At 34.4% G+C, this 21,772-nt stretch overlaps 1 long non-coding RNA gene across 5 annotated transcripts in view; it reads right to left on the bottom strand.

Annotated features, from left to right (window-relative positions):
- The window catches only part of LOC129036929 (uncharacterized), an 806,216-nt gene that overhangs the window by 73,432 nt on the left and 711,012 nt on the right, over positions 1–21,772 (bottom strand). For 2 of the 5 annotated variants that reach the window (XR_010126428.1, XR_010126429.1), the window contains one exon: positions 15,328–15,416. The exons of the other annotated variants lie outside the window; for them this stretch is intronic. This is a non-coding gene — a long non-coding RNA (uncharacterized LOC129036929). Of the gene's footprint in view, positions 1–15,327; positions 15,417–21,772 lie in introns of those variants that run through there. 5 annotated transcript variants of the gene reach the window in all.

Genomic DNA, 21,772 nt, shown 5'->3' with positions numbered 1-21,772 from the left:
AAAATTCTACAAAATTCAACATTAGGATGCACCAAGATCTTCATCTTTGTCCAGCACCTTATTGCCACTATGTGTGTGCATACATATACACACACATACGTGTGTATGTATATACACACACATACGTGTGTATGTATATACACACACATACACATGTGTGTATGTATATACACACACATACATATATTTCAATATGTACTTGTTCCCAGTTTAACTTTTGCATGTGCATATATAAACATACAAATTGTTATAATATGGACATTTTTTCTGTGCATAATGTATTAGTGTCATGAAGTAGGGTACAAAACTTGGAGAACTTCTGGAAAGAGTTCAATGTAATGGAGATTGGTAAGCTATTAATATAATAAAGGCCACTTGTGTCAGGCATTACTGAATGAGAAAGACCTGCCCCATCAGTTTAAACCCAATCTTCAGAGGCTGCCAGCCATGTGCAACCAGAGATGACGTGTTCCACTGTGTAGCTGGAGCTCTGCCGATACTGTGATGGGAGTCAGTCGGGACCTCTGTGCAGAAAGACTGAAATTACTTCCACATTACAGTGAACACAAAAGAACAAAAACCTTATTAAACACAGATTTAGCTCATTATTCTATAAATCTCTCCCTGAAAACGAAGCTAATCCTTTGTCCCCGAATATTAAACACAGCACTGATATTATAGTGAAGATAGAGATAATACCCTCCTCTACGTCTTGGCTCACCTCTGTCATATCAATGAGGAAAACATGTAATTGCTGTGGCTAGTGCCTGTGAATAAGAGGGGCGGCCCACTAGATCTGGAGTCAGATTCCTCTATCTGGTTAGCTACACCATCTTTCCTGAAAAATCTTTCCAGACTGATCTTCACTCAAAAGGCCTTCAGCGCAAGTTAATCTGGGGTTTCAACTTGCAAAGGTCTTGGATGGCAAACGTTATGTTTGTGTTCTTTAGTAATTATATTTGACTGAAAACACATTTGCAACTGGCTCTGCACTCAGATTAGGAACTCCCCAGGGCCAGTGTCAACACCTCAGTCAGGCCCCTCAATTCACACAGTATTGGAGAGTAGCTTAGATTTATGCACATCTGCCTTTTTCCCCAATAAATGCATTTGTTCATGGATATAACAGAATCTCCTTTATTTCTGATGATGTTATGTGCTTAAACTTTTACTAAGTACCATTTTTCCCTTTTAGAGAGTTGGGTATGAATGTTTTGTATCAGGAGCTGTCCAGTAAAGTTTAGGACTAACTCAAACCTGGGTCTATTCCCAGACAAAGTTGAAAATGGAAAAAGTGTAATTCTTATAATAATTAGTCGTTGCCTTCATCCCTTAAACATAAAAGCGAAGTTTTTGATTGATATTTGGTATACGTGGTGGAAAGAAAGGAAAATTAATAACAATCAAGAGACAGAGAAAGAGAACAAAAAAGAAACAAGATAGAATTAACGAATAAGGGCTAGAAAACCAAGATGTTCTTAAATTCTAACTATGCTTATTTTCCTGTTGTCAGCTGCTTTATTACTGCCAAACGTTTTCTCCATCGGATTTTTTCCATTAAATATAATTGGTAACACAACACAGTAGGACTGGACAGATGAGGCTAATTTTATTCCCTTATCTAAATTCATACTCAATGTTCTAACAGCTGGGCTCATACAAATTAATCAAACAAATAGTGGCTCCAAATTTTTATTTATTTATTTTTTTTCAGATGTGAGATGGAAGGCAGCTTGCTAGGAACCAATCATGGATATTGAAATCACATGTCAGAGTGGGAAAAATTTCCAAATGTCTTTACTAATGTTGCCTGTTTACCTATAAACCAATATAGATACAAAAGTAAATTCTCCTTATCAGGCTATTGCCATTTTCACAGAAGAATTTTCATTTTATGTTGAATTATATCCTCTATTTTTTGATATTTATTTAGGAAGAAGGTGACGAGTTAAAACTGCTGGTATTTCATCAACAGATCTAGACGTCTTTCAGGTCACAAGCAAAGAACGTAGGATTTTCTCACCCCTCATGGACTAATTTCTGCATAAATTACTGTACATTTTCCAGTCTCAAGGTTACTGTGCTTTTAGACAAATGAGATCAAGTAAAGTGGGAAAAGAAAGGCCTCAGGTCTGTATGTTCAGTGACACTGCACACAGAGTAGCTGTACTCATTATCAATTTCTTCCTATTCATCCAGTTAGCCTGGGGCAGATACCTGTACCATTTTCCCATGTATATATTACCTTTCCCAACTACCTATCTTCCTCTTTTCAGCTATTGTCAGTTTATAAACATCAGTTTTGAAGGACTATTTTAAAAACAACCTTTTTATTTAATTATGAAAGACTTTTTTATCATCTGGATTCTTATAATACACAATCAATAACAATCATTTTTAAATTTAAAAAATTATTAGATGTTGCAAATGATATACTGAAATAATTCGAATAAAATAAAAATGTCAGAAAGAAGATCAAATCCAGAAGCTAAAAATCAATAAATTGAAATGTATAAAGATATAAAAGTTCTCTCTGGAAAGTGTATCACATATCACAAAGTTTCACTTCATTTTTTTCTATTGATTTTGTAAAAATTACTGAGAAACTTGAATAATTCAATATAAAACTATGCAAAAGTATGAAAAAGTAGTTAACAGAAAAAGAAATTTGTGTAATGAACAAAACATAAATATTACTTCACCTATTAAAAAAGATCTAACTCAAATTGACTTATTGTTTTCATTTGTTGCATTAGTCAAAATCCAAAAGTTGAAAGGATCTACTCTTTCCCGCACCACTAAGCAATATGTTGGGGTGGTTAACGCCATGCAGCTGAACTGCTTGTGTTCATAGCGTAGCTTCATTATTTATCAGCCACATGATTTTGGCTAAGTGATTTAGCCACTGTACTGTGTTTCAGATCCTTCTCTTTAAAATATAGGGCTCGGCGTGGTGGCTCAGTCTGTAATCCCAGCACTTTGGGAGGCCGAGACGGGAGGATCACCTGAGTTCAGGAGTTCAAGACCAGCCTGGGCAGCAACATGGTGAAACCCTGTCTCTACTAAAAATACAAAGAAATTAGCCTGGTGTGGTGACACATGTCTGTAATCCGAGCTACTTGGGAGGCTGAGGCAGGAGAATCCCTTGAACCCGGTGGGCGGAGTTTGCAGTGAGCCGAGATTCTGCCATTGCACTCCAGTCTGGGCAACAGAATGAGACTTCGTCTCACAAAAAATAAATAAAAATTTTAAAAATAAAAATAAAGGCCAGTTGCGGTGGCTCACACCTGTAATCCCAGCACTTTGGGAGGCCGAGGCAGGCAGATCACGAGGTCAGGAGATTGAGACCATCCTGGCTAACATGGTGAAAACTCGTCTCTACTAAAAATACAAAAAATTAGCCAGGCATGGTGGCGGGCGCCTGTGGTCCCAGCTACTCGGGAGGCTGAGGCAGGAGAATGGCATGAACCCGGCCGGGAGACAGAGCTTGTAGTGAGCCAAGATCACACCACTGCACTCCAGCCTAAGTGACAGAGCGAGACTCCATCTCAAAAAAATAAAAAAAATAAAAAAATAAATATGTGTAGCAATATAGTGTCTAAAGCAGCGTGAGGATTAAATCAGTTAATACATGTCAAATGTCAACTATAGTAAGTTGTAAGTGTTTAGGAGTGACCACTCTGGAAAGTTAGCTATTGCTGTCTACTTTGGGAGACAAATTTTATACAACATATATACAAAAAAAATTAACACTGTTCATCAACATTTTAAATGACAACACTCCTTTACCTAAGAACTAAACTTCTGAAAACTTACCACATAGATTTGATAGAATAACAAAAATGAGATAGAAAAGATACAGATTGCAGCTTTCTCATTGCACAATATAGATCTAGCATTATAGCATATAAATGAGAAGAAATGTTTTGTCTAAGTAAGTTGAGACTTTAATATAATGGAAAGCTATACAGACTGAAGCTTTCAAAAAATGTGATAGAACCACCTAAGGATATGAAAAGAGTCCCCAAAGTGTCACTAAGTAAAAGAATAGATGTGTAAGATAGGATATGTGCATGGTCTCTTTTGTGTAAATAGAAGGACACATATTACACATAGTGGTATGTGTCTATTTTTATTTGGAAGAATAAACAGCAAATTAATCCTGGTTAGCTTTGCAGACAAGTACTAAGGAGGTGACGAAGATTTTCTTTTCATAATTTTATACCTTTCCTAAGTTTTTGAATTTTCTAATCAGTAAAAGTTCATGCTTCAATTTAAAATCACCAGAGATTATCTGGTAGGTGATATTGTAGTCTACTTTTATTAATTTTCAATATTAAAATATATTTGAGGGCAAAAAGAAATCTACCTAAACAACTTAAAAATTCTAAAAATGTGTTATGACAGTATCACATTTATTATTCTCTTTTAGAAACATAATCCAGTCTTTTCAGTTTAAATTTTTATAAACTAAGAGTATTATGTAACGTTATATGCAAAAAAGCAGTATATAAAGTTACATGTAGACTGATTACAACTAAATGGAATATTCATGTTAAAAAATGAATACTTGTTAAAAAAATCATCTTAAGAAATATATAAATATATGCAGAAGATATATGCAAGGTAAAAATTTATTACATTGGAGTAGTATTTTTAAAATAATTATTATCATACAAATATGAAAAATTATAGTTATATGTTCATATAATTTTATTGGTATGTCTAAATTTAAACCAATTCCTAATTAGAAAACCAATTAAGAAGAAGAAAGAGGCCATTTTGATAACAAAAATTGAAATCAGACATTTGATGACAGATAAGATCTTATATCAACCTCAGCATTTATGAAATGTATACGAAACATTGGTGGTTTAAACCAAACTTTGATTTAACTTTCAGGAATTGTTGTGTTTATAAAACAGACTTTCAGTTTGTACTCTTCAGATGGGCATTTGGTCAATATTGCAGTCGGGATATTTGCATGTTCACTTCTTCCACCAGCTCATATGCTCCTTGAAGAGAGCAGCACAGAATTAATGCAAACATGAACTTTGGAGCCATATCCAGGTTTGTATCCCGGTTCCTTCCTTTTCTGGAAGGGGTGTGACCATGACCGGATTATTAACCTCTCTTAGCCTCTCAGCCTCATGTGTGAATGGAGGGACATTAAGCCTTTCTCACAAGATTTTCTAAAGCATGAAATGAAATGATATGTTAGTAGAAAAGCAATTAGTTCAAAATAAAGTACATACCCCCAAAATCTCAAAGCCTTTTCCCCTTTAAATATGTTGACATTGTCCCAAAGTCTTTTTAAATTATTAAACATAGTAGGTATTTAATTCATATTCTCCACATGATAGAATTAAGGGATCCTGTAGAACTTATATCTCTTTTATATTCAAGAAGCATAAAGTGGAGTTATCTTGGATCAATAGCAATAGTAAACTAATTTTTTTAAAACAAAACACCTATTCCAAAAATTGCTTGGCAATTTGATAAGCTGGCTAAAGATGAGATGGATTGGATGAGAAAAAAAAGATAAACTTTCTGCAAATTTGAAGAGAAATCCAGATGCTCTAGCCAGTGAAACAGTTGTCAATGATTTTGCCATTCATACCCCACCCCTTGAATGCATACCATAAAATGACAAAATGGTGTATTTTGTTTTCTTGAAAGTAATTAACTGTAAGTCCTGTACTGATGTTTATGTTAGATTCCCCAGACTCTAACAGAGGTAATGCTGGAATGTGGAAGGTAAAGAATGTGTAGATATGCTGAGTGTCAGTAGTGAGGGCCACATTTTCAGTAATGATGGTCTCAGTTCCTGCATTCACTGAAGCCAAAGCAAAGGAGTATGTGGGGTGGGAATCACTGGACACAGACAAAGTCTCTTTATTGATTGTTTTCTCAAAAGATTCTCAGCTTTTGGTAGTTTTTATAACAATAAAGGAAGCTAAAGAACGCTAATGAACACAACCAAAAATGCAGTTGATTGCATTGTCTTAAGTACAGAAACTAAAGCCTAGAGACTTCACTAAATAGATTTCCTCAACTAAAACCACCACATCCATAGATACTTTTTAAATAAAGATTAGTATCTTCCTTCCTTCCTTCCTTCTCTTTTTCTTTATTTCTTTCTCTTCTTTCTTTCTTTTTGAGAAGGGTTTCTCAGAGCATGGGTGTAGACTTTTATTGTGTTTAATCTCCATAATATGCTTATGTTGCTATTTTGGACTTACATCTATACTCTGTCACCCATGCTGGAGTGGCACAATCATAGCTCACTGCAGCCTTGAATTCCTGGGCTCAAGTGACCCTCCTGCCTCAGCCTCTGGAGTAGCTGGCACTATAGGTGCACACTATCACATCCAGCTAATTTTTTAAATTTTTGTAGAGACAGGGTCTCACTTTGTTGCCCAGGCTTAATTTCTATTTTCCAAGCAAAAAAAAATGTGTTTATTCTCACTAAAATGTCAACTTAAATGTTCTGAAATTATAATTCTGAATGATTATCTTTCATTAAAATATACAAAATGTGAGACTAAGTAGCAGGAGGCCAAATTGCTGTATTAAAGATTACTCTCTTAACATTTTTATGATTGAATGTTTAGGCATAGAAGCTGTCTCTTAATTTATCAAAATAGGTATTATAGTGATCACTCTGTTTGGAACTTCATTTACTCTCTTCTCTAGTAGATTGGTATGCATAAATTATTTTAGCATTAAATCGTAGAATTTAAATGTTTGAAGGTAACCTGAAGATCATCTATTAAAGGACTCAGTTTCAGAAGGAAACTGAGCTCCAAAGTAGGTAATGTTTTACAACTGTCAGTGGTGTGGCAGGACAAACACCAGGATCACCTCTCTCTTACTTTTATATTACATGTTTCCTAATAGCATTATTTTATTTAATTCTTTGAGATAGTCCTTTCAACTCTTTAAAAAGCCTGAAAAAAAAGGTCATAGAGATATAGAACACCAATATCCTGATTGAAGAAAATTTGGATGTAAGCCTGATTGCATTCACACAATATAAATACAACTTTGGAGAGTTAAACTTTGGAAAACAAATTTTTAACAAAATACAGTTTACATTGTTAAACCAGGCCATCCATATAGCTATCAAAATTTAATTAATGCAAGGAAAGCTTTAAAGCAATAACAAATATTTAAATATATTTCTCTAGAATTATTTGATGCAATTTCTACACTAATAGCTCCCTCTTACACAGTACAAAACAAAATTGTTCTTTAAGAAAAGTCATTAGATAGCCTAATTTGTCTCAGAGAAACATGTGGTATCTGAGAGTTCATTGGTGACTTTTTCTTAGAAGTTTCTTTTTAAATTAGGGTTAGGATATTATAGAGTGTTAAGAACAATGTACTCATATAGCCCTTTGTCAGATGAGTAGGTTGCGAAAATTTTCTCCCATTTTATAGGTTGCCTGTTCACTCTGATGGTATTTTCTTTTGCTGTGCAGAAGCTCTTTAGTTTAATTAGATCCCATTTGTCAATTTTGGCTTTTGTTGCCATTGCTTTTGGTGTTTTTGACATGAAGTCCTTGCCCATGCCTATGTCCTGAATGATAATGCCTATGTTTTCTTCTAGGGTTTTTATGGTTTTAGGTCTAACGTTTAAGTCTTTAATCCATCTTGAATTGATTTTTGTATAAGGCGTAAGGAAGGGATCCAGTTTCAGCTTTCTACATATGACTAGCCAGTTTTCCTAGCACCATTTATTAAATAGGGAATCCTTTCCCCATTGCTTGTTTTTCAGAATCTACAATGAACTCAAACAAATCTACAAGAAAAAAACAAACAACCCCATCAAAAAGTGGGTGAAGGACATGAACAGACACTTCTCAAAAGAAGACATTTATGCAGTCAAAAAACACATGAAAAAATGCTCACCATCACTGGCCATCAGAGAAATGCAAATCAAAACCACAATGAGATATCATCTCACACCAGTTAGAATGGCAATCATTAAAAAGTCAGGAAACAACAGGTGCTGGAGAGGATGTGGAGAAATAGGAACACTTTTACACTGTTGGTAGGACTGTAAACTAGTTCAACCCTTGTGGAAGTCAGTGTGGCGATTCCTCAGGGATCTAGAACTAGAAATACCATTTGACCCAGCCATCCCATTACTGGGTATATACCCAAAGGACTATAAATCATGCTGCTATAAAGACACATGCACACGTATGTTTATTGCGGCATTATTCACAATAGCAAAGACTTGGAACCAACCCAAATGTCCAACAATGATAGACTGGATTAGGAAAATGTGGCACATTTACACCATGGAATACTATGCAGCCATAAAAAATAATGAGTTCACGTCCTTTGTAGGGACATGGATGAAACTGGAAATCATCATTCTCAGTAAACTATCGCAAGAACAAAAAAACAAACACCGCATATTCTCACTCATAGGTGGGAATTGAACAATGAGAACACATGGAAACAGGAAGGGGAACATCACACACTGGGGACTGTTGTGGGGTGGGGGGAGGGGGGAGGGATAGCATTGGGAGATATACCTAATGCTAGATGACGAGTTAGTGGGTGCAGCGCACCAGCATGGGACATGTATACATATGTAACTAACCTGCACATTGCGCACATGTACCCTAAAACCTAAAGTATAATAATAAAAAAAAAAAAAGAACAATGTGCTCATAACGTAAGACTATGTGCTTGGTATTCCTGAGACAGAAGTAGTAGATAGGCACTGTCCAAATGTTTAGGATTCTAGATGTTGCCCCTTGCTTTCATTAGATTACAGTCCAGCAGGAAGCCTGACATGTAAATAATGAATTCAGTGAAGTGTCATGTCAGAAGTATGCCCAATGGACAATTAGGTCTAAAATTAGAGAACAGTTGAATGTATCTGTCTTTTAACTTCTCTCAGTTCAATTTTCCTCAACTATAAAATAAGATTAGATTGCATCAATGCTGGACTCTAACCTAAACTCTAGTATCTGTTGGTTTTATGAGTAAGTATTTCCAGTTTTACATAAAATTAGTCCAAATCAAATAAAACTCTTTATACATTAGACAAGTCCCTGTGCGGACCAATTTTTCATCAGAATAGTTCAGAAGCCTAGTATTATCTTCTTTAAAGGGAATGCTTCCTTCATCTATGACTATATAACCCAATTTATTACATATCAGGGCTAATATAAAAAAGGTCACAGGTATGTTCTCTACCTTTAAGCCAGTCAGTTTCATTTGGTTCACAATTATAAACTTTTTGTTATCAGCCAACTGACTTACATATGCATGGCCATAGTGTTATAAAAATGACCCTTCAGGAAAGTGAAGATGGATTAATGTCACTCTCTTACCATTTTCAGCAAAAGCACTGTAAGTCACGTCTCTACTTCCAGACATGTGGAAAGTTCTCCCTGTTGTTGATTTTTTTTGTTTGTTCTCCTATTATATATGAAAATGGTACAGAAGAAAAAACTTTGGTGTATGTAATTGTCATGATTCTGTTTAGTCTAGAAATTATTTGAGAAACAAGTCATTATGTTAGTCAGTGGAATTCTGTTTCCCCTATGAGTATACTTTAGAGCAGGCAAATATGCTCTCTAAAATTGATAAGTCCAAAATAGCAATATAAGCATATTACTTCAGAATATGGAGAATTAAACACCATAAAAATCTAGACAGTTGAAATTGGTTTAATCTTTGGGGAGTAACTGGGGCTAAATTAAGGTAGAACAATGAAATTTTGCATTTAAATATGAGCCTTCAGTACTATTTTAATTGTGTGTTATAATGTAATACAAATTACATTATGATATTGTATGTGCAAACCAACAACAATGTCGAGTAAAGAAGTAGAATTTGACCCATAAAGATAGAAAATAAGAAAAATACTTGGTCTTGCATAAAAGTCACAGATGTTAGTCCTTCCTAAATTAGAAAAATAAAAGGGGAGGGTGGTGCTGTGTGAGGGAATTTAACTAAACCCCAATAGAAATTGTTCAAAGGCAGGCACTTAAAATATAAATAAAGAGATGAGAATAGCCCACTATAAACCAGCTTGAGCTATATGAAGGGGAGAAAAACACTGTCATTGATTGTAATATAATAGGCTATCTCATAATACCGAGAATAATATAAAATCAAGTTTAAGGGACTAAATAATCAGGGAACTCTTAGAAATCTCTACAGCAGAAATTTGTGGATCTTCATTCTACAACAAGCTTGTCTATCCCATGTCCCTTGGCCCGCACATGACCCAGCATGGCTTTAAATGCAGACCATCACATATTTGTAAACTTTCTTATAATATTATGGATTTTTTGTGTGTGACTTTTTTTTTTTTAGCTCATCAGCTATCATTAATGTTAGTGTATTTTATATGTGGCCCAAGACAATTCTTCTTCCAATGTGGCCCAAGGAAGCCAAAAGATTGGACACTGCTGCTCTGCAGCCTCACCTTTACCTTGGTTTCGGTATTAACAAGAGTTATTGTGAAAGACAACTGGAGAAAGAGTAAGAGAGAGAGCACATAAGCAGCAATGGCACAAACTTTTACTCAAATCTGCTTAGGATCCAGATTGAAACAAACCAATTTAAAAAGATAAACTGAAAAAAATGAGAAAATCTTTAATGCTATCTAATATTAGATAATATCAACAAATAATTTCTTTAATTTTACAAGATGTTAATAATATCATAGTGGTTATGGTAGAAAATGTTTTTATCTTTTGGAGATAATACTGAATTATGTATGGATATGTCATGATATCTAGTATGTGTTTTAAAATACTCTAGCCCAAATGGAGAAACTAAAAAAATCATAATAGAGAAGAAAAAATAAACTTTAAAAATGTGGAAAAATTGTGATGGTTGAATGTAGCTGAATTGTGTATAGGGATTAATTATACTATTTTTATCTATGTTTGCATATTTTAAATTATTTATAATAAAGCATTTTTAAAATCTCGCTGAAAATGAGCCCAGATACTAAATAAATAATACAGAAAGATTATGAATACTAATAAATATCTCAGGGAAAACACAAATAAATAGCCTGCATAAAACTGGTTCTGAAACAAAAGCAGGAAGAAATATGATCAGAACTGGTGGATATGAAAAATCATTTTTAAAGTCTTTTGGAAATAAAACTAAATCACAAAATCAATAAGCAGGATAAATTCTAGGCTGTAGACTATATAACACAAAGAAGTAAAATAAATTGCAAGAGAGTATGAAAGAATTAATTTTGTAGGAATTCCAGAGAAATTAAAATTTCAAGAGCAGTTAAGAGACAAGAAAAATAAAATGGGAGGATTTTAAATTAGTCCAAAAAAAGTTCCAACAGAATAAAACGGACAAAATGGCACAAAAACAGTCTTTGAGAATACATACTTAAGAACCATTATAGAAAAGCTAGAGTGAGGACTCACATTGAAACATGATTCAGTATCAAATGATACAAATAAAATGACATGTAGTGGCAAGCTGCAACCATCAAGGATAAAGAGAAAGAAAAATCCTCAAAGTTAATATACTGCAAAGGTACATTCCTGACTGTGTCAGTTAATCATTATTGAATGCATTTTTTATTTTTGTTGTTTTTTTTTAAGTAGTGACTCTATCAAATAAGGCTTTAAAAAATCATTTATTTCAATAGGAATGAGATATATAGAAGTAGGCAGTACAAGTCTAAATAGAGTGGGTTCACAATGCCACGAAGGATCTAGCCTCCTTCTCTTAAAGTATAATTTTAAAAAGAAAAAAATAAAGGGTATTTTGAGAAAATGTGTAGTGCCATTAATAAATTAAATAATTATGTAGAAGTGTCAGAGGCATTGGAACCAGAGTGTGTGACTCTATTTTTAATAAGGGCTGCGTAAAATGAGGCTGAGACTTGCTGGGCTGCATTCCCAGCAGGTTAGGCATTCTTAATCATAGGATGAGTTAAGAGGCCTGCACAAGATACAAGTCCCAAAAACTCTGCTGATAAAACAGGATGCCATAAAGATGCCAACCCAAAACCTGCAAAACCAAAAAAAACAAGATGGCAATGGAAGTGACCTCTGGTCATTCTCACTGCTCATTACATGCTAGTTATAATGATTTAGTCTGCTAAAAGATACTCTCACCAGCACCATGAAAGTTTACAAATGCCATGGCAACATCCAGAAGTTACCCTATATGGTCTAAAATGGGGAGGAACACTCAGCTCCATTTCTTACCCCTTTCCATAAAAACTTATGAATAATCTACCTTTTGTTTAGCATTTAATCAAGAAATAACCAAAACAATAGCCAACCAGCAACACTCAGGGCTACTATGTCTATGGAGTAGCCATTATTTTATTCCTTTACCTTAATAAACTTGCTTTCACTTTGTGGACTTGTGCAAAATTCTTTCTTGTGTGAGATCCAAGAACCCACTCATGGGGTCTGGATCAGGACCCCTCTCCAGTAACAGAAGCAAGTATCATGTTTGGAAAAGAATAGTACTAAAAATATAGTAATAATTATTCATAACATATGTAAGGTGCCTACTGGAGTGTCTGACACATATTTAGCTGTTTAATACATTGCAAAAATTGATATAATGTTCTTCTCCAAATATTTAAAAAGACCATAAATAAATTACATTATTTATAAACTTTGACAAATAATTTTCTTAAAAGAAATCACGAAGAAGAGTTGCTCGGCCAGGCGAGGTGGCTCATGCCTGTAATCCCAGAACTTTGGGAGGCCAAGATGAGTGGACCACTTGAGGTCAGGAGTTTGAGATCAGCCTGGCCAACATGGTGAAACCCAGTCTCCACTAAAAATACAATAAAAATTAGTCGGGCATGGTTGTGTGCACCTGTAGTTCCAGCTATTCAGGAGGCTGAGGCAGAAGAATCGTTTGAACCCAGGAGGCAGAGGTTGCACTGAGCCGAGATCATGCCACTGCATTCCAACCTGGGGGACAGAGCGAGGCTTTGTCTCAAAAAATAAAATAAAATAAAATAAAAATAAAAATAAAAAAATAAAAAATAAAAAAAGGGGAGTTTCTCAAAGGCATTTATTTGATATCAGATAGATATTAAAGGAGAAGGTTTTGACTGTGGTAGAGTCTTCTAAACTAAGGCCCAAATGCCGTTTTTTCATCTCACATCATTCCAGCAACCAGCATGGCTTTCCGCTAATAGTATATAATTTATCACAGCCAGACACCATGGTATGGACAATAAGTCTACATTTATTTCCGAGGAATTTGAAGATAAGCACCATTTTTCTGTTTTTTTTTTTCCATTCTGCCTTAACTTTAAGCAAGCATTTAATAGAAAGAATGCTACAAACCCTAAGATTGTAAAAGAACATTGACAAGCAAAGCTTGTCAAAGTTGGTTTTCTTCAACGAATCAGTTTCATTGTGCATTTTTTCTTTTGATTTCTAAAATTTAAAACTGGAGTTGTCTGAGTGTTAGCAGTGAAGAATCCCTATAGGTCTGCGGCAACTTGATTCTTGCCTCCTCGGAGGAAAGAATTTGGCTGAGGAGCATAAGGCAGAGTGAGAGGCTGAGGCAAGTTTGAAAGCAGGAGTAAAAATTGATTGAAAAGTTTTGGAGCAGGAATGAAAGGAAGTAAAGTATACTTGGAAAAAGTTCAAGCGGGCAACTTGAGAGATCCTATTGCACTGTTCAGCCCTTGACTCATGGGGTTTTATACATTGGCATGGTTCTGGGGTTTCTGTTTTTCTTCCCTTGATTTTTGTCTTGAGGCAGGCTGTCTGCATATGCAGTGACATGCTAGCACTTGGGAGGGGCCACATGCACAGTGAGTTTACTGAAGTTGTGTTCATGCTCATTTGAGGCATTTGTCTCTTACCAGTTGAGCATTCCTAGAGGAAGGTCATATACTGGTTAAACTCCTCCATTTTGCCTCTTAGTGCGCATGCTTAAGCATTCTTGCCAGGCTCCTGAGATCTTATCAGGAAGCTGCTGATCACCAGCTTCAGGTGTTTTCTGTCTATTGGGAGACTGCCTTTCCCTGGTGCTGGCTGTGACCAATTACTACTTTTAAGAGACAGTATAACAACTCCCTGACCATTACCTGATGGTCAGTGGATATTCTGGGGGGACGGGGGACATCATCTGCCTTGCTCATATCTGCCTAGTTACCTACTCTAATAAGAGGTTTCTTTCGTTATTGTTGCTGCTGTTGTTCTGATTACTACTATTGATTTATATTATAAAAGCTTGTGCCACTTTAAACATTTTGTAACCTAACACAAACCTTAATCAATAATTGAAACATTTAACTAAGCCATATCTCTAACTCAATTTTTTAACTTTTTACTAGATTTTTTAAATTTATGTTTGCAAAATCTATTATGATAATAATATCAGAGCTCCTTGTTCATATTTGATTATATGAGATAAAAGTTTGAATATTTCATGCTTCACATAATCTCTTATGCTGACAGGTTCATGAAGCCCCGGTTTGCAGGCCGAATAAATGGTAATCCAACCAGAGGTTTTAAACAGATACTTCCAATCTCAGACTATCCAATTTTTATATACATGCAAATTATTATGTTTTAATGATACAATAGTGTACTAATATAATACATTATTCTTTTTCTCTTGGCATATGGCTTTCCAGAGTTCATATGATAGAGCAATTTTTACCTATTTATTACGGAAAATAAAAATGACAGTGATAAACTGAATACTCTTCAGTTTTAAGTTTACCTTACAAAATACTAGCAATATTTTCTTAGAAGCTATAATTTAGTTCTAACATAGGAAATAATCCATACATTAAAACTAGAACATAAAATATTTAATCTTTCTAGATTTTTGACATTAGAACAGTAACTGTAACAAAAATATAGCATATTAAGAAAACAGTATATGACTTTCAGTTTCGGCTCTAACATATAACTTGGAAGTTGTTACTCCTGTTCTTACAGCAGGAAAAAAATGGATAAACTGAAAATCAATGAGTTTTCTTGAACCTATCAAAGAACCGAGGTTTCAGTGCAGCTTCTTCAAACATCTAGAGAGACAGAAGCATCCTGAGTGTTAGAACAGAAGCCACTTCTAAAGCCATAAACTGGTAGGAAAACAAATATTAATTGTGATAAATTTCTGCAGGCCAAGTGTGGACAAGAATGAGAGTGAGAAACTCTTGGGGTTGTAGTTGGAAAGGTCCCCCATACTTCTGTGGGCTTTACTTCTAGTAACTTCACTGATTTCTTAGAGATATAAAATCCTCTCATGGCTTTGGTTAGGTGAGGGGATAATAAAGTAGTTAAAAAATGCACCAACAGCTTCTCCATAACAAAGGCCTACCTTTAAAGAAAAATACTTTGCCAGAGCCTTATCTCAGCTGGGAAAGGGAAGTCATCAGGTTTAAGTCTCCCTGAACTTTCCTGCTCCACCTAGGGAAAAAAAAAAAAAGCCACTACAGTCAACAGAGATTAGGGCTTCAAGGAAAAGGATTAAGAAGGTTGCAACCAGCCAAGAAAGTAAGAAACAGGAGAAGATAAAGCAATACTACTGCAGAAACACTTATGAAGTTCACAGCTGCAAGACACAAGGTTCACATAAAGACTGAGCTTTAATCAGAATATTACAAAACATTCTCCTATTTCTTGCCTTACCATAGCACTAACAAAGTTCCAGTATTATAATAGCTGATTATAGCTGAAAGAGCTTCTAGCACAGGCTCTACTTTGAGAATAGAACTTAGGGAAACCTAAGTCAAGATGGAGGAGAAAAACAAGAACACTAAGTAATTTGAAGTATCTGACACCTATAGCTACAACACACATTTAATAGTTCAACCAACAGCCAGATTGACAATTGCTATGTAACTCAGTTTCTATTACTTGATACAGTATGCCCTGCTCTCAAAAAAATTATAAGACACGCTGAAGGTAAGAAAAAACACAGTTTAAAGACACAGAGCAATAATCAGAACCAGAATAATATGACACAGATATTAAAATTACTAGACAAGGAATTTTCAATAACTGTCATTAACATAGTAAGTGCCCTAAAGAAAACAGTAAACATCATGTAAGAATAAATGGGTAATGTAAGCAGAAAAAATGATACTCTAAGAATCAACAGAAAATTATAAATTACTAGGGGTCCTTTGTGGCTCCTTTCAAATTTTAGGATTTTTCTTTTATATTTCTGTGAAGAATGTCATTGGTATTTTGATAGAAATTGCATTGAATCTATAGATTGATTTGGGTACTATGGATATTTTAACAAGGTTAATTCTCTCAATATATGCACGAGATATCTTTTCGTATCTGTTATTAGTATCATCTTCAATTTCTTTATCAATATCTTATAGTTTTTATTGTAAAAATTATTCATTTTCTTGGTTAAATTTATTCTCAGGTATGTTTTTTGTAGCTATAGTAAATGAGATTGCTTTCTTGATTTCTTTTTCAGATAGTTTATTACTGGCATGCAGAAATGCTACTGACTTTTGTAGCATTTTATATCCTGCAATTCTACTGAATTCTTTTATTTCTTCTAACATTTTCAGTGGAATATTTAGGGTTTTCTATAAATAAGATAATGTTATCTGCAAGTAAGGACAGTTTGATTTTCCCATTTCCAATGTGGATGTCCTCTATTTATTTATCTTGCTTAATTGCTCTGGCTAGGACTTTCAGTACTGTGTTGAATAAAAGTAGTTAAAGTGGGCATCCTTGTATTGTTAGAGAATACATCTTAGAGAAAAACTTTCAATTTTTTCTATTCAATATGAAGTTAGTTGTGGGTTTGTCATAATGGTCTTTATTCTGTTGACATACGTTTCTTCTATACCTAGAGTTTTGAAAGTTTTTATCACCAAGTCATGTTGAATTTTATCAAATGCTTTTTCTGCATCTATTGAAATGATCATATGATTTTTTTGCTTGATTATATTAATGTGATGTGTCACATTTATTGATTTGTGTACATTGAACCATCCTTGCATCTCTGGGATGAATCTCATTTGATTGCAGTGAATAATTTGTTTAATTAACTGGTGAATTTGGTTTGCTTGTAGTTTTTTGAATATGTCAGCTCCCAGAAAAAGCCTGCTGGCCATGAGAAATCAATGCCCACAGCTAAAGCTGATTTTGCTCTCTCTCTTCTCTATGTGAGCAAAGTATTATTCTATTCAGTGCTTGACTGCATTGTGTTTTTCTTGGCAACTCTGATACCAAGATGCAGTAGGTAGAAGTGTGTAGACTTCTATTTCCAATAATAGGTGATAGATTCTACTTGCTCAACAGTAGATATTAATCCAAGTGTATTAACAATCACTCTAAATGTAAATGGTCTAAACATACCAATTAAAAGATATGTATTTTCAGCATGGAAAAAAACGAGTTTCAACTATATGTTGTCTACAAGAAACATACTTTAAATATAGAAACTAAAGAAGGCTAATAGTAAAGAGATTTAAAAAAGACTAATACTAATCAAAATATTACTGGAGTAGCTACCTTAATTTCAGATACAGCAAATTCAGAATAACAACAAAAAAAATGTCAGTGATTAAGAAGGACATTACTTAGTGAAGAGGTCAAATATTCAGAAAGACATAACGACCCTAAATGTGTATATGGCTTAGAACAGAACTTCAAAATACATGAGACAAAAGTGATAGAATTGAATGAAGAAATAAACAAATCCACTATTATAACTGGAGAATTTGAAATATCCAGTCTGTAATTGGCAGATAAAGCTGGCAGAAAATAAGGAGCATATAGGTGATCCAAACAGCACTAACAATCTTGATCTAATTGACATTTATAGAATATCCCATCCATCAACAGTAGAATACACCTTATTTTCAAGTTCACATGAAATGTTCACCAAAACAGATCTCATTCTGTCATAAAACACACTTTAATAAGTTCAAAAGAATAGAAATTATACAAAGTATTATTCTCTGAGCATGATGAAATTAAACTAAAAATTAATAACAGAAATATAGCTGGAAAAGCCCCAAGTATTTGGTAATTGAACAATATACTTCTAAATAACTCATAAGTCAAGAATAATTCTCAATAGAAATTTAAGCATATTTTGAACTAAACGAAAATGATAATTAGAGCTGAAATCAATTAAACTGAAAATAAGAAAACAATAGAGAAAATCCATGCAACCAAAACTGTGTTCTTTGAAACAATTGATGATTGATAAATTTCTAGTCAAACTAAGCAGAGAAAAAAGAAAAGACACAAATTACCATTGTCAGAAATGAAAGAGGGATCATCACTACTGATATAATGGATATTAAAATAATAATGAAAATACTATAAACAACTCTATAATAATAAATTTGATTCCTTAGATGCAGTAGGCAAACAGCTTGAAGAACATAAATCACCAAAATTTACGCAAGGAGAAATAAAGAACTTGGATATCTCTGTATCTATTAAATGTATAATAATCGAATAAATAATTAAAAGTTTTCTAGAAAAGAAAACACTAGGCCCCAATGATTTCACTGGTTAATTCTACCAAGTAATTAGGGAAGAAATTTATGTACATGTACATATGAATATGATAGTGTACATACATATGTCGCCTTGCTCGGTCAGTTGATTGGGCTTAGAAGTAACAACACACTAGTAGAAACAAGCACACCTAGTACCCAGATCTTGTTTCTTAGTTGAATTATTTAATAAAAGGAACCAGTCCTCCTTGGAGAAACGGCCAGTTCCAGGACTGGGAAAGACGTATACAAGATGAGCCTGGAACACCTCGTACTGCTAGAAAGCACACTGTATTTTTCTTGGCAACTCTGATACCAAGATGTAGTAGGTGGAAGTGTGCAGACCTCTATTTGAGGTACTCAGACTTCTATTTGAGGTACTTCTATTTGAGGTACTTCTATTGAGAGGTACTCAGCGCGTGGGCACGCACACACAAACACACACAAAGATGTGCTTATGTTAAAATGACAAAAGAGGCAAATGAAAGAACTTCCAATAGCCAAGGCTGGATCAATTTGAACAACAAAATAAATGAAGTAATATTGGACTACAACCTAACATACAAAATAGGTATATATGATTCATACCGATATAAGTAAATGATTCAATGAATAAATAAATGGAGATGAGACAAAACTCCCATGTAGAAGAATTTTTGAATAATTTATGGAGACACATTGTCCTCAACTCCTTAAGTATGGGCTGTGCATAATGCCTTCTTTTCAAATAAGTATAGAAATGAGAGGGGAAAGAGTAACTTTTCACTGGAGAAAACTGGCAAACACTATCACAGCCTGGTGATCAATATTAACATCAGCAGTGGTGAATCATGTGGATAGTATGTAACTTTGATATGATGTGATAATAATGGCACTTTACCTCTGTGGTCTTTTTCCCCAATACCCATAACCCCAGTCTAATCATGAAAATGATATTAAACAAATTGCAATTGAGGGACATTCCACAAAATACCTTCAGTACTTCTCACATTGTTAAGGTCATCAAAAACTAGGAAAGTCTAAGAAACTGTCACAGTCAAGAAGATCCTAAATATAATTTTTGACATTCTGAATGGAATCTTGAAACATGAAAAATAACCATATGTAAAAACAAAGAAAAATATGAATAAAGTATCAATAACGGTTCTCTACTTGTGAGAAATGTATCATACTAATGTAAGATATTAATAATAGGGAACACCATGTGTTGGGTATGTGGGAACTCTCTGAACTATCTTTGCAACTTTTCTGTATATCTAAAACTATTCCAAACTAAAAACTTGACTTTAAAAATACTATACATACAAAATATATTTTGAGAATATGCTTAGATTATGTAATGTATTTGACAAAGAAAATTTTTCCGGAAGTTAAAAATTCTGAGATATAAAATACATTTAAATGTAAAAATATAGTAATTGACTGCATTAACTTGTAACTTATTCTAATTGAATGGTATTATATCTGTAGAAACCAGCCTTAGCAGATAAAATATTTATTTTTTTAAATTGTCGGTTTTAGTACTCAGATAATATTGACCAGTTTTTCTTGAATTATAGTATTAAAAATGTTTGATATGAGTTGCAATGGGAGTAATTATTTTATCCCCTTTTTGTGTGTTTCTGGACATAAAATACAATGTTGCTTCTCGCTGACATTAATGATAGTTTTATTTCTTTGTGCCTCAAGTAGGGCTGCCTTCCTTTAACTTGCTTAAATGCCCTACAGAAGAGCAGACAGACAGAAATGTATCCAATACAAGCATTGCTGATTGTGATAAAATAAAATTTATTTAAGTAAGCCTTTCTGGAAATGAGTCACTTTGAAAAGATCTATATTACTTGCTTTATCTAGGCATCCGTTTAATCAAATAATTAAATACACAAACCTTTTATTCAAGACTTAAAGTAAACTTGAAATTTTAAAATTAAACAATAACTAATTATAAATATCTACTACATTATTAGGAAAATATTACTGCTATAAAATAATACATTAATTTATAAAATAACCTTTATTGCAAAATTTTGCTGTAAATTGTACCTTTCTAAGAGAAAACTCTTAAACATATACAGACTTCTGAAAAGAATTTTCATGACAGCGTCTACCTACTTTCAGTGTAACATAAAGACAATAGCAATTCTCATATTACTTTATTACTGTAGATTAATTCATGAAAGCTTGCACAGTGTCACAGAGCCTGTAAACATTAGAGCTGAGATGTGAATCCAGGCAGTCTGGATCCAGAGTCTGTGCTTTCAACCACTCTACTCTCTCCAGGACACAAGCTGATTGTTGTTAAATCTTAAAGTCTTGTTAATTAAGAGAGATGACAAACAAAAGACAGGAAGAAATATAAAGCTTATATTTTAGGGGTCCTTCTGGGCGTGTCCTGGGTTGATAATGTATGATTAAGACATCCAAATGTTCTTCCCTTGGAGATCTATTCTCAGTGTTTCTTGAGGTGATTCTTAGGATTTGAGGGAAAGTAGGGGGTATTCCATTAAGGCTAAAATAATCAGGACTTTTCAGAGCCTGACTGAAAAATGGCAAAATTCTATTGATTATAAAGAATCAGAGTGAGTTGTCAGCATGAGGCATGTGATATATGTAACAAAGAGTGCACATGCTGTCATCCTCACTTGGGTTACGGCAAGAAGTAGTGACAACCTTACCAACATGAGGTGTACTTCTTATTCTTTTGTTATGACGTATCGGGGAAAATCTCTGGATAGCAACATCATTTGTCAGCTGAAGTTTTCTAAGTGTGAGGGAAAATCTCAGGCCTAAATTGATTAACATGTAAGCTCCCTCTAGTCTGACCCTCTTGTATTCCCTTGATGCTATAGATTAAATGTTTGTGTCCCCTCAAGAAAATCCTTATGTTGGAATCCAAACCTCAAGCTGATGGTATTAGAAAGTGGGACCTTTGGGCGGTATTTGAGTCATGAGGGTGGAGCCATCATAATTGGGATTAGTGCCTTCATGGAAAAAGACCACAGAGAGCTAGCTTACCTCTTCCACTGTGTGAGGACATGGATAAAAGAATGAGAAAGGGGGCCGGGCGAGGTGGCTCACGCCTGTAATCCCAGCACTTTGGGAGGCCAAGGCGGGCGGATCACTAGGTCAGGAAATTGAGACCATCCTGGCTAACACGGTGAAATCCCATCTCTACTGAAAAAAAAACACAAAAAAATTAGCCGGGTGCGCTGGTGGGCGCCTGTAGTCCCAGCTACTCGGGAGGCTGAGGCAGGAGAATGGTGTGAACCCGGGAGGCGGAGT

The sequence above is a fragment of the Pongo pygmaeus genome, chromosome 4 (genome assembly GCF_028885625.2).
Source record: "Pongo pygmaeus isolate AG05252 chromosome 4, NHGRI_mPonPyg2-v2.0_pri, whole genome shotgun sequence".
NCBI lineage: Eukaryota > Metazoa > Chordata > Mammalia > Primates > Hominidae > Pongo > Pongo pygmaeus.
The sequence above is the reverse complement of the archived record's forward strand: the minus strand, read 5'-3'. Positions and strand labels throughout refer to the sequence as shown.